The 11,916-nt window shown below is 43.3% G+C and overlaps 2 long non-coding RNA genes across 2 annotated transcripts in view; both read right to left on the bottom strand.

Moving 5' to 3' along the window:
* The window catches only part of LOC125961273 (uncharacterized), a 217,981-nt gene that overhangs the window by 196,469 nt on the left and 9,596 nt on the right, over positions 1–11,916 (bottom strand). The window lies entirely within an intron of this gene.
* LOC117202827 (uncharacterized) lies at positions 8,719–11,749 on the bottom strand. Its single transcript, XR_004485310.2, has 2 exons — positions 11,234–11,749; positions 8,719–9,826 (listed from the first exon to the last, which is right to left on the bottom strand). It is a non-coding gene; the product is annotated as an uncharacterized LOC117202827 (long non-coding RNA).

The following is an 11,916-nucleotide window of genomic DNA, read 5'->3' as shown; positions in this document are numbered from 1 at the left end:
CCTAAGGAAGATGAAGGAGATGGAGGCCCCGAGATATGGTAGAGGCAGTACATTTTCTGTTGTTGCTCATTTAGGCCCTGGGCATCAGAAGAAATTGTTGTCTGCACCTTTTGAAAAACTTCTGAGCAGTTTCCAACACTTTAGAAATTGCTAGGGAAAAGCTCATCTGATTGTATTTTCAAACCTCAATACTTCTATTTTTGAAGATATATATTTTAAGCATGATTATAAGTTCTCAAAGTTTTTTATTCATTTATTTTTGGCTGCGTTGGGTCTTCATTGCTGCACATGGGCTTTCTCTAGTTGTGGCGAGCAGGGGCTACAATTCGTTGCTGTGCACAGGCTTCTCATTGCTGTGGCTTCTCTTGTTGTGGGGCATGGGCTCTAGGTGCGTGGGCTTCAATAGTTGGGTCACGCGGTCTTAGTAGTTGTGGCTCACAGGCTCAGTAGTTGTGGCACACGGGCTTAGTTGCTCTGCAGCATGTGGGATCTTCCCGGACCAGGGCTCAAACCCGCATCCCCTGCATTGGCAGGCGGATTCTTAACCACTGTGCCACCGGGGAAGTCCCTAAGTTCTCAGAGTTTATAGTTGGAGGCATATCAGTTTATTCATTTCAAAGCCTTTTGTTTTTATTCTTCGATTTCATATTTGTTTCCCAATTCATTAATATAAAACGGTTACATTTGGGAGCAGCCTTACTTTTGCTGTCCTGGGCTTTCCAGCTTTTCCCCAAACATAGCTAGCTTTTTGAGGAGTTAAGACCAAATATAGTAGAAAGATAAGAACAAAGCAGATGGAGGGGGAAGGTGGGGTATTCATTTGAGAATAAATGGGTGAGCTACAACTTACAGCTCTAAACTGTTTTTCTCTCTCTAATGCCTTCTGGCAGGGAAAGAACACATAATCAAGTAGAATGCTTGATGCAAAACCATAAGAACGGTATCTGGGTAAACTGCCAAATGATGAGCCAAAGTTTATGAAAAATGTGGGAAATATCAAAAAGGGTTTGAAAAATTAAATCTTAAGAAGAAACACATGAGTCCATTGCTTGAAGTTTTAATATATTATTAAGTAACAAAAACAGTGCTACTCATTTCCTATTTCATCTTTTTGAAGTTGAGTTATATTTGGAAAAGGATAAAACAGATATTGGACAGAGTAATTGAAGCCTTTGTCCCCAAATGTTTTCTCCCCTAAATCCATATGAAGCCTTAACCCCTATTATGACAACTGTATTTAGAAATGGAGCCTTTAAGAAGGTATTAAAAAAAAAAAAAGGTATAAATGTTAAGTGAAGTCATAGGGGCCCTAATCCAACAGGACTGATGTCCTTATAAGAAGAGGAAGCAACACCAGAGACCTCCCTTCACGCAAGCACAGAGGAAAGGCCATGTGAGGACACACGAGAAGGCAGCTGTCTGCACCCCAAAGAGAGGCCTCACCAGACATCAGCCCTGCATTTTGATCTTGGACTTCTATCCTCCAGAACTGTGAGAAAATTAATTTCTGTTTTTTAAGCCATGCAGTCTGTCGTATTTTGTTACGGTAGCCCAAGCAGACTAATACAAAGCCCAAGGTAGATACAGTGTTTTTGGTGGGTGGAATATGGGGAGGGCATCCTACTCCTTCAGCTAATTTAAGAATTTTGCTAAGGTGAAAAATATCCAAGATATTTGGGAAAATTTTTAAAGAGAGAAGATGGTATATGGTAAGACAGTATATTACACATATAGAATTATTAAAATTATGTTGTTACCATTTGAGCTTGCATGAATTTCTAAAAAAACTATTAAGCAGGGTTATTAAAATAGGGAAATACAACAGGTAGGATTTTGGACTTCAGGTGTCTCCGCTGCCAACCCCCATAAGCTAGAAGAATATAGACAACATGATGGTAACTTTAGATTAGTTGCAGAGCAACTCCAGACCCTTTGTGTCTTCAGTCAGACCTTCACGTGACAGCAGCCCAGGCCAGCATCATAACTGCAACTCAGGTGGGTCCCTGAGTCAGAGCTACCCAGGGAAGCATGTGCAAATTCTGATTCACAGAAACTGTTAAAAAAAATAAATGTTTGTGAGAACTTCCCTGGTGGTCCAGTGGCTAAGACTGTACTCCCAATGTAGGGAGCCCGGGTTCGATCCCTGGCCAGGGAACTAGATTCCACATGCCACAGCTAAGACCCAGCACAGCCTAAATAAATAAATAAATAAATATTTTTAAAAATAATAATAAATGTTTGTGGTCTTAAGCCATTAAGTTTTGTGGGTAATTTGTATTGGAGCAATAGATAACTAATACAGTGGATAAGAGGTTGATTCAAAGTTCAAGAAAGACCAATAGATTTTAATGTAACAGAGTACAAAAAATTCATTGATACAGTTTTGGATTCCACATTGCAACTAGCCTTTAAGAAATTATGACTTGCTGAGTATTGGTGTATTAAAGAATATCTACAATGATCTGAAAAGGCCGTTTATTTACTCCTTTTTCCAACTACCTATCTGTAGGAGGCCCGATTATCCTCATATACTTCAACTAAAACAAAATACCTCAACAGATTGAATACAGAAGTAGATACAAGAATTCAGCTGTTTTCTAATAAGTCAGACATTAAAGAGATTTGGAAAAATACAAAAATGCCATTTTTCTTACTGAAGTTTTGGAAAATACAGTTATTTTTTACTTGCAAATATTCTTTATATTAACATGTTTTGTTATTTTTAAGAGTTTTTTAAAATTTCTCAGTTTTAATTTTGAATATCAATATATTTAACTCACATAAACAAAAGCTCATTGAGGTCTTCAGTAATTTTTGAAAGTAAAAAGGTGTCCTGAGGCCAAAAGTTTGAGAACTGCTGCCCTAACGGATACAAGCATGAGAATGTACTTACAGGAAAGCAGCTAGAATTGGGCTGGAAATCATATCATGTTGTATGTGGATTAGCCAAAGAATTTGAAGGTGGTTAGTCTGGAAAAGATTTAGGACCTAATGTCTATCTTCTAAAAGGAAAGGAGCATTGATTTTTTATAAAGGCAGTGTAGAATGGGAGTTAACAGCAGGAATTTGGTAATCAAACAGACCTGTGTTTGAGACCCACTTATGGTATTAAGAGCTCTGTGGTTTGAGCAATTAAATCATGTTTTTCCTTCCTCTTGTTTTTTAATTTGATTTTTAAAATTGTGATTAAATATACATATCATAAAATTTACCATTTTAACCATTTTAAAACATACAGTTCAGGGACTTCCCCGGTGGTCCAGTGGTAAAGAATCCACCTTCCAATGCAGGGGATGTGGGTTTGATCCCTGGTCGGGGAACTAAGACCCACATGCTGTGGGGCAGCTAAGCCTGCACACCACAACTACTGAGCTCCTGCGCCTTAAAGAGAGAGCCTGCATGCTGCAAACTACAGAGCCCACGCACTCTGGAGCCCCTGCGTGCCACAACTAGATAGAGAAAACCCTGCAGGCCACAACTAGAGAGAAGCCTGTGCACCGCAGCTAGAGAGAAGCCCGAGCACCACAGTGAAAGATCCTGCCTGCCTCAACTAAGACCCGATGCAGCCCGAAAAAGCCATACGGTTCAGTGGCATTAACTGCATTCACATTTATTTATTTATTTTTGTGGTACACGGGCCTCTCACTGTTGTGGCCTCCACTGTTGTGGCCTCTCCCGTTGCGGAGTACAGGCTCCAGACGCGCAGGCTCAGCGGCCATGGCTCACGGGCCCAGCCGCTCCGCAGCATGTGGGATCTTCCCGGACCGGGGCATGAACCCGTGTCCCCTGCATCGGCAGATGGACTCTTAACCACTGCACCACTAGGGAAGCTCCACATTTATTTTTTAATTTATTTATTTTTGGCTGCGTTGGGTCTTTGTTGCTGCGCGCGGGCTTTCTCTACTTGAGGCGAGCAGGGGCTACTCTTCGTGGGGGTGTGTGGGCTTCTCATTGCGGTGGCTTCTCTTGTTGCGGAGCACAGGCTCTAGGCATGCGGGCTCAGTAGTTGTTGCTCGCAGGCTCTAGAGCGCAGGCTCAGTAGTTGTGACGCACACGCTTAGTTGCTCCGTGGCATGTGGGATCTTCCCGGACCAGGGCTTGAACCCATGTCCCCTGCATTGGCAAGTGGATTCTTAACCACTGTGCCACCAGGGAAGCCCAAGTGCGTTCACATTTTTTATGCAACCATCACCACCATCCATCTCCAAGATTTTTTCATCTCCCCAAACTGAAACTCTGTATCCATCAAACACTAAACTCCCCATTCCTCCAATCTCTGGCAACCACAATTTTACTGTTTCTCTGAATTTGGGTACTCTAGGTAACTCACATAAATATTAGTCAGTTTGTGCCTGGCTTATTTCACTTAGTGTAATGTCTTCAAGGTTCATCCAGGTTGTAGCATGTGTCAGAATTTCATTGTTTTTAAGGCTGAATAATAGTCCATTGTATGGACATACCGCATTTCCTTTATCCATTCATCTGTCAATAGACACTTGGGTTGTATCCACCTCTTGGCTATCCTAAATAATGCTGCTGTGAACGTGGGTGCACAGATATCTGTTTGTGTCCCTGCTTTTTTTGTGTGTATATACCAAAAAGTGGAATTGCTGAATCATTTAGTAATCCTGTTTAAGTTTTTGAGGAATCTCCATACCATTTTCCATAGCCACTGAACCATTTTACATTCCCACCAGCAATGCACAAGGGTTCCAATTTTTTCTCATCCTCACCAACACTTGCCATATATATTTTGAATAGCCATCCAGATGGGTGTGAATCCATGATTGTTTGAAATTTAAGTTTTCCAACTTAATTTTGAAAAAACTCAAACTTACAGAAAAGTTGTATGCCAGTCTCCTAGATTCACCTGTTCACATTTAACCCCATTTGCCTATCTCTATATTCTTCGTTGTTATTTTCCTGAATCATTTAAAGGACATTGCAGACATCATGCTTCTTTGTGCCCAAGAACTGTCCTTCAAGTGTGGATCACTTAAGAAGGATAGTCTACAAATTAACATACTTCTATTGGGTTGGCCAAAAAGTTCATTGGGGTTTTTCGGTAATATCTTATGGAAAAACTCCGACGAACTTTTTGGCCAACCCAATATATATTGTCTAATAAATATGCAGTTTACATTCAAATTTCCCCATTTGTCCCAAAAAATGTTTTATAGGGTTTTTTTTTTGTATGTAGGATTCAATCATGTTTCACTCATTGAATATGACTGTTATATCTCTTTAGTTTTTCTTAATGTAGAAGTGCCCATTTAGACATTTTAGGTCTCCTTGTTTGCATTTAAAAAAATAAAGATAACTCTAGTATATACTGTTTTATGAGTCTTATATGTCATAATATAGGTGAGGCTCCACTGAAATATACGCTTTATGGAGGGAGGGATTTTTATGTTTTTCACTGGAATTCCAGCACCCTGAATTGTCTTGCATACAATAGGTGCTCAATTAATTTTTGAATGAATGAGTGAATGAATGAATGCCTAACTAAATAATGAGTGGGGGAAGGGAACTTACGCTGTACAACATTTTCCAGTTTTTATACCCAACATGTTAACATCTTTACTTGGACATCTGGTGGGCATCTCAAACTTTCTTTTGTGCTCCACATCTAATTAAAATATATCTAGAATCTGACCACTTTTCATTGCATCCACGGCTACCTCCCTAGTTCAAGTTAGTCTTTTAACTGGTCTCCCTGCTTCTGTTCTTGCCAGTCTCTCTTCCTGTTTCGAACAAGTCTCAACACAACAGCCAGAGTGATCTTTTTTAAACAGAAGTTACATCAGGTCACTTTTTTGTTTAAATTACATGCAATCGGGTTCAGTTTAAAACAAGTCTTTACTAGCTGTTCAAGAAGGGAACAAGTTCTTTGGCAGGACATGAGCTTCTTACCACCTGAGTTGTAGATACAGGGGCTGGATGACCTCATGGTGGGGTATAGAGGGGCATGAGATGGTTGGTTAGATTAGTTAATTGTTAGCGACTTTTCTATATCTTCTATTACCCTAAACTTAAAAAGAAACTTTTCTGTTTATGAAGATGATGCACATTTATTTTTTTAATGCAAATAATGCCAAAGGTAGAAAAAATACAGAAATTACCCACAGTACAAGACAGCCACCATCAATACTATTCCTGACACTTCTTGTATACACATATACGTGCAAATACATATATGTAAGGAAACATGAATTCACACACGAAACACAAAATGAAAAGCAGGTTGTGAAACAGTGATAGTCAAGATTTGCCAGTAAATATAGGCACACAAACTTTTAAAGATAGTTCCTTTTATAAAAATTACACTCATTGTAAAAACCAAAGGGAATTTGAAAAGGTCAAAGACAAAAGTGAAAGTCACAGGCTGTGAGAACTGATATAAAAATGTTGATACATATCCTTCCAGATGTGTCATAAAGCCTGAAAAAGAATTAAAAAACAAGACAAAACAAAAACAAAACTCAGAAAAACAGAAGAGCCTGTGTGTTTTGTGTTTAGGTTTTAGAAGCTGTCAGAAGCACCTTTTAAGCTACTATGGGAGGAACACAAGCTTGTAAAGCTGCTTATCTTAAACACCAGGAGTTACACTGAGCTCTCCGTCGCTCTGGAAAACACAAGCCCACAGTAAGATAAGAAAGAAGAAAAAAATAAACCAATTATGAACTTACAGCTGATTCACTAACACTGGGGCAGTCAGGGCTGGGCAGGTGACCCTAACCCCATTAGGGGTTGAGCTGATTGGAGGCCGCCCCTGTTTTCCCTTCTGCCGATTTTGTAGTTTACCTCCTCCTGGGTAGGCATGCCCTTTAGGGCATCACTGAAAGCCTAGTGGGTACCAGCACCGCTCCTCCACTGCAGCCCCGAAGGTATCTAAAAATACATTTTGCTCAGCTTCTCAGCGTCTTATCTTTCCCCTTCCGCTCAGTGCCTCAGCCTCTCAGCCATCGCTTTCAAAGCAGCAGTTTCCTTGTGGAACTAAGTGGCAGCAACGCCGGACTCTCTTCTCTGGGCCTCCCTGCTCCCCTGGATCATGACTGCTTGGGCTCCAGCTGCCTTGGTAGTTCTCCAGCGCCTTCAGGGAAGATACAAGATCTCCTGCTTTCCCAAAATAATGAAAACAAAGATCCTAATCTTTTTGCTAAATATAAATAATAATAATTCACAAACTTCTATGACTTTAAGTTTGGTTTCTGGAGAACTGTCATTTTCTTTTTGTGATACCATGTTACTGTGTTTTTTTTCACAGTGCTTAAAGAGTCACTCCTAGATATTTGAAGTAGCAAAACACCTTTCTTATTTAGGTAACCTTTTTTGGTATATAAAGTTACACAAGTAAATTCTAGAACTAAAAATAATGCAGGTAACAAAAATTGAGAAGTATGGGGGAAAGGGAGGTGAGAGGCAGACCAACGTGCTAAATTCCTCATCTTTTTCAGAGCAGAAAGTAACATATACTGCGTGAAGCTGATAAAACAAGGTAAGTATCTGAGAGTTAATGGTGTTATCATCAGAGCTAGAAAGAGAAATTAGTAACAGTGGCTTCCTCTGGACTGTGGCCTTGAGAATTGCTGTGGGGGAGGAATAAGAGGAGATTTTTTTTCACTCGATATCTTCTGTTCTATTGGAATTATTTTAACCCCCATAATGCACTCCTTTCGAATGACAGCATGTTTTTGTTGATTATTTTAACTCTTGATTCTGACAACCAACTGCTTGGTTCATGGAGCCATTGAACCAGACAGTCTTGGGAGAAGTCTTTGAGCTCAAACTCTCCTGTGAGCTTTTTTTTTTTTTTTTTTTTTTTTGCGGTACGCAGGCCTGTCACTGCTGTGGTCTCTCCCGTTGCGGAGCACAGGCTCCAGACGCGCAGGCTCAGCGGCCATGGCTCACGGGCCCAGCCGCGGAGTGGGATCTTCCCGGACCGGGGCACGAACCCGTGTCCCCCGCATCAGCAGGCGGACTCTCAACCACTGCGCAACCAGGGAAGCCCTCCTGTGAGTTTTTACTCCAGGAGAGTCGCAAGCAGGGTGGGCAAGAGGCCTACTGTCCTTCCATGGGTTTCAACATAAAAGCAAGTTTTTAGAAAATTTTGGCTCAAATTATCTTCTAAAACAATGCAATACAGTTAAAAGAACAATACTTTGAAATTGTTTAATGAATTTTTAAAAAATACAACTTTTAATTCCCAATAAAAGTGAATTTTATTTTATTTTTTTAAAGGAAACCAGGATTTTTTTTTTTTTTTTTTTTTTTTTTGCTGCGTTGGGTCTTTGTTGCTGCACGCGGGCTTTCTCTAGTTGCAGCGAGCAGGGGCTACTCTTCGTTGTGGTGCATGGGCTTCTCATTACAGTGGATTCTCTTGTTGCAGAGCACAGGCCCTAGAGTGTGCAGGCTTCAGTAGTTGTGGCACACGGGCTCTAGAGCACGGGCTCAGTAGTTGTGGTGCACGGGCTCAGTAGTTGTGGCGCACAGGCTTAGTTGCTCCGCGGCATGTGGGATCTTCCCGGACTAGGGCTCCAACCCGTGTCCCCTGTACTGGCAGGCGGATTCTTAACCACTGCGCCACCAGGGAAGCCCAAAAGTGTATTTTAGATATTAAAATTATTCTGATTTGTATAATGAAGTTTTATTTTTCTCTGAAAATCAAATTGAGCAGAGAAAAAGTGTGGCAGCAATGAAAAGACACCAACACGGAGGTAGAGCTTTGTATCCCTTCTTCAATTTAATCTTTAAAAGAAACAACGGAAACAAACTGTTACACAAATAACTGAAATGAGGAAGGAAACATTTACCTAAGTAACAAAGGAAATTCACGGAAAGAACTCTCTGGTAACAGAAGTAATTATCAGGTGTGGGGGTGAGGGGACGCAAGACAGAGAAGACTCTCCCGATTCTAATGCTGGCCCGTCATTCATGGTGATTTCCAAGCTGATGCTGGGCACCAGCAGATTTAAGTCCTGGTAACATGTGGAACCTCAAAACTCTAGAAATGTCTGCTGGTCCATTTTTAAAGAGTCTTGTTGTTTCCCAATGAAAAGATAACTTTTTTAAATCTGGGAAGAATAGGGAATCCTATATGAGTATGGGACAAATATTCAAATTGTCTTTAATGCTGAACTCTACAGAAAAAAATAAGTTTGTGACTGAAAGAGATGGAGAGGCAAAGACTTGGTTTGCCCAGGGCATTTCTGGATCGTCTGGTTTCTGTGTGGCCTGCAGTGGCTGCCCACGTGCTCAGCATTTCCCGGGCCACAGCCACTGTCGAGATCACTGTATTCCTGGGCCTCTTGCCCACAGCCGGGCAGATCTCAATGCTGCTTGCAGATCCAAGGTAAGCTGCAGAAGAATTAAGCCTCGTTGTCTGTCAGGAGCAAAAATCTGCCGTAATCGACTGAAGATACCTCTCAGGGAAAAGGGATGATACCCAGAGTCAAAGAGACACGACAGTCTTTTCAGAGCAGCCCTCGTCCCCCAGCCCCCCACCCCCTGCCAACACAGTGCACTACTGCCTCCCTTGCTTGTGTTTGGCCAACATTCCTGTAGGAGTTGTGTTCAAAATATGCTCTTCTGTGGAGAAGCCTGGGTTCCCTTGGGAGCCCCTTCAATCTGCAGACTTTTCTCATTCCCAGTTGATGGCCTGTTGGTGTTGGGGCATGGGGATGGTGAGAGGGGGGCAGTGACCAGGAGGACTCCAGCTTCTTGGCTTGTGCAACTGGATGGATGCAGGTGCTGTTACCCCAGAATTACACCCCTGCCCCTCCCTCGACTAGAAACCAATTACTCGTATCTGAGTTTCAGGAGAAAGCTGCAAAGAGAAAAAAAACAAGAACTGGTTAGAACCAACTAGGCCCAAGATGGCGGCAGATTTGACTTCCTGTGGACCTTAAGCCTCATTACATGCTCATGATAATATGTTAGCTAAATGCCACGCCCACCAGCAGCAATACAGTTGACAACTGCCATGACAACAACTGGAAGAGCCCACAGAAGGACTGAGAAGGAGAGTTGCATCAGTTCTGGGTCCAAATAAGACCCCTGTTCTTGAATAACTCATGAATATTCCTCCCACTCTTTCCAATTCCCTCCATTTTACTTCAACCCTCCTATATTTTTGGTGTCTCTGCCCAAATTGGGTTGAGAAGTTGATTTGCAAACTAGGTTCTTGCTTCTCCATTCTCTGGCCATTGAATAAAGCTTGTGCTGCTCCGGTCTCAGCATCGGTTTCACTGTTGGCTACGCGAATCTGATTGGAAAAAGAGCCTCCTCTGTGGTCAAGACAAGGGGTCTCACCCGGGCTAGGACCCCGGAGTGGGTCCAGTCAACCAATTCGGTAACAGTGCTGTTAACTGGGATAGGGACCCTTGGAGAACACCCTGGTGGGGGTTGATCAGGAGTTTTATTTTAGAGATGTTGATTTCCAGGTGCTTTGAGACATCCAAGGGGAGATAAGGAAGTAGGCTACTGATGTAAGGGCTGAGAGACTGTGATACAAGTGACACAGGCCCTACTCTCATGGATCTCACAGTACAACAGGAACAGATTATAATCAAATAATTACAAAAATAAATATCAACAAAGTTTCAAGAGAGTGAGGGAGTGATTAAGAGGCACTGAATGCTTCTGGGAAATAACATACAATGACCGAAAAATCTTCGCAAACATAGTGACATGGAGGTCTCTGGGGACCCTGAGGAGCGGTGTTTTGTTCAAATTGATGGGGCAGCATCTGAAAAACTCAGGAAATATGCATGAGATACTATTCTCTGGGTACTTCAGAGAGGAGCTTCAGTAGGGGATATGGGGGAGGGGGTCTATCCCAGGAAGGCTCAGTAGGGACCTGCTCTGGAACATTTTCCCAGCGCCTTTGTCAAAGCGGACAGCACCCGCTTCCTGAAACAGTCTCCACACGCATCTCCCGAAACAACCCTCTCCCTGGTTTTCTGTCTACTTCTCTTGGCAGGCTCTGCTTGTCCTCCTTTGCTGATTCCTGGTCCTGGCCTCTAAAGGCTGGTTGTGTGTGTGTTTTCCTTTATGTCCCTGTCTCAGGTGATCCCACCCAATTCCACTGCTTCAAATATTCCAATAACTCCCAATTTCTATCTCCAGTTTTGTCACTCTTCTGATGAGCTTCAGACCTATATATCCATCTGTCTAGCTGTCATTTCTCTGGATTCACATGTTGAAAACCCAACTCTTGATCTTTCCCACTTACCTGCCAAACTTCTCAAGCCTCTGTATCCTGGAGAATGGTGCCAAAATCCATCTGGTTGTCGAGAATGGACACCTAGGGCGTCATCCGTGATCCTCCCTTCTTCCCTCCCATCTCTCTCTTCTATCTCTTGAATGAGGAGCTACCCCCACCTACCCCCGCCCTCCCCCTCAACTATCAAAGCCATCAAAAGAGGCGTTCAGACCTGCAAGCTAAACTAGGTTTCCCTGTTGCAAGCTCACAGCAACCAGGTGCCGACCACAGTACTGTTCTCCCTTACTAAGCTCCCTCAGAGGCAGGCTCAAGAAGCCCTCCCAAGAGAAAGGATGCGCTTTCCCTAGACCCGGGGGCAGCCTTGCCCCACGCGAGTACGTGGCCCTGAGCAAGCCTCCCGGAACGGAGTGGGAGCCAGGCCCGGAACGTGTCAGCGAAGGTGCGGCTGGGATCCAGGGCGCCGACGCCCTCCCTCGGCACCCGACAGGCTTCCGGGTCACTCCTCGGCCCTCCGCCCTCCGCCCTCGGCCCTCCGCCCTCGGCCCTCCGCTCTCGGCCGGGTGGGCCGCACTGGGACCCCGCCCTCCCGGAAAAGGGAGGAACCTCTAACGGAGAGCGGGCCTTGGTCTCGGCCGGTGGGGGAAGCCCCCCTCGCGTGGCCAGGGGGCCGGCGCCGCGAGTCACGTGCCGGA

This window comes from Orcinus orca, chromosome 15 (genome assembly GCF_937001465.1).
Source record: "Orcinus orca chromosome 15, mOrcOrc1.1, whole genome shotgun sequence".
NCBI lineage: Eukaryota > Metazoa > Chordata > Mammalia > Artiodactyla > Delphinidae > Orcinus > Orcinus orca.
This window is presented reverse-complemented; position numbering and strand designations above follow the sequence as displayed.